Source organism: Penaeus japonicus, unplaced genomic scaffold (assembly GCF_977035675.1).
Source record: "Penaeus japonicus unplaced genomic scaffold, GWHDUDI00000001_assembly GWHDUDI00000034, whole genome shotgun sequence".
In the NCBI taxonomy this organism is placed as follows: Eukaryota; Metazoa; Arthropoda; class Malacostraca; order Decapoda; family Penaeidae; genus Penaeus; species Penaeus japonicus.
In genome coordinates, this window is record NW_028234436.1 from 8,592,842 (window position 1) to 8,595,341 (window position 2,500).

The following is a 2,500-nucleotide window of genomic DNA, read 5'->3' on the forward strand; positions in this document are numbered from 1 at the left end:
TATCCCTAACTTCCTCTTTTTCTGTCCATGTGTCCTTCCTTTATTCATAAATTTGATGCATACTACGATGGTGCAGGACCGTCCGGATTCAGTATCCCCGACCAGAGAATCCCGCTAGCCAGGCGACTAGACAGGGGAGAGAGCGACACCGCGCCGACGGGAGAGCCAATCACCTGTCACGGGAAACCCATAAACGCGAAGAGCATTTCTTCGTCAGAAAACTCCCGGCAGGTTACCTTTCTTTCTATTTTATAATTTCTCTATATTCCTTCTCCCGCTGAACATTCGTTTTACTTTATTTGATCTTTTTCTTCTCTCTCCTCCTCTCAATTTATCAGGCACGGTGTATAAGTGAAAGATGAAAATCAGGTTGCTGACTTTTATCATGTCCCCCTTCTCGTGTCAGCGCCACGAAGGGGGTCGAGCAGTTCCAAAACGAATAGATAAATAGATCAATCAATAAAGATAAAAACACTTGAAGTGAAGCTGTGAGTACGCTTGCTCGTGCCGTGTTGCTCAGCCATAAATTTGCAATGTCTGTTGCTGTTGGCTCGGACATGGAAGTTTTTTTATTATTATTATTATTATTATTTTTGCTTTTGTTGTGGTTGTTACGATAATGATTTTTGTTGTTTTGTTTTCATGCCTATTGTGTCATGCTGTAGCTATCGGTGTCTTTATTGTATTTATTGATATGCTACAGCTAAACAGCATTTGCACTACAGACGCACACACATACACCCACATACACACAAACAAAAGCGATACAGCATAAACATATATTCATAATAATACCCATATCGGCTGCCGACACTAGGCTCCAGTGCCCGACGGAAATCGCTTGGCAAGACACAAGTATCGGCGGCGACATGGATTTTCTGTGGCAAGTTTTTTCTCTGCGTCCGCTGTAGGTACGAGAGAGAGATGCGGAGAGAAAACGGAACAGCAATGAGACTGAGATAGATAGATAGAGAGAAGGAGAGAAAGAGAGAGAGAGAGAGAGAGAGAGAGAGAGAGAGAGAGAGAGAGAGAGAGAGAGAGAGAGAGAGAGAGAGAGAGAGAGAGAGAGAGAGAGAGAGAGAGAGAGAGAAATAGAAAGAGAGAACTAGATAGATAGATAGATAGATAGATAGATAGATAGATAGATAGATAGATAGATACATATATATATATATATAGAGAGAGAGAGAGATAGGTAGATAGATAGAGAAGTAGATAGATAGATAGATAGATAGATAGATAGATAGAGAGAGAGAGAGAGATCTGAGAGAAAGAGAGAGAAAGACAGAGAGAGAAAAAGAGAGAGAGAAAGAGAGAAAGAGAAAGAGAGAAAGAGAGATATCACTAACAATAACAACAACAATAACGATGATTATGACATTGATAATAGTAATGATATGGCAAAAAGTACGAATATAATGAGCAATGACCGATGTCTCGCCAATCTGATTCTGCCGCATAGCGACATCATTCCAGGGCCTCCGCGAATTCTCTGACTTGCCATGCACATCCTATCCTGCAAATAATCCTAGTGTTATGCTTTCTGTTTACCATGTTATAACTCCTTAAGATAAAGTTTCTAAAAAAATATGTATATAAAAAATATATATATACATTGGTGTTCGTCGGGAATCGAACCCGAGCCAACCGTCACGTTAGACAGTCGCGCTAACCACTGCGCTACAAACACATATTGTAATAAGTTAACACGCATAGTTTTAATTTCAGTGGGAATCTCTGCAACAGACATATGCAACATTGTGTAGGGCAGTGTTTGTGTATGTATATATCAGTGCTTGGCTATATTCATGGTGCTTTCCCTCGTGTGTGTGTGTGTGTGTGTGTATTGTTGTTGTTGTTGTTGTGTGTGTGTGTGTTGTTGTTGTTGTGTGTGTGTGTGTGTGTTGTTGTTGTTGTTGTGTGTGTTGTTGTTGTTGTTGTGTGTGTGTGTCTGTTGTTGTTGTTGTTGTGTGTGTGTGAGTGTGTGTGTGTGTGTGTGTGTGTATGTGTGCGTTTGTGTGTATGTGTTTATGTTTATGTGTGTGTATAAGTGTGTGTGTGTGGAGTTTATTGGCAGAATAAAGCGAAAGACAAAAAGTAGTGGAGATACTTAGTTAATACTAATGCTATATTTGGCCGGCATTGGTCAGAAAAGCCGGATCCAGAGCAGCGCCGACGGAATTATCGGAAAAGGTAAAAAGGGTAATAAGTATCATCATATAAACTATAAATTACAGTTTTGCTTTCTTGAACATGATTGCTTAGCAGTATTTGCTGAAGCGCAAACCCTCTTTTGCACTTGCACTTTGCAAAAATATGCATATCCGTCTGTCTTGGATCACGAGTGTCCCTACATAGTAAAATAAATGTAAAATGATAATGTAGAAACAGAAGCTAAAATGCCTCACCTCTTCTCTCTATCGAAAGCGTTCAAAACAGAACAGCGAACAAATAAAGTAGAGATCCATTTCAAATGTAGATTAACAGACATGCTAACAAG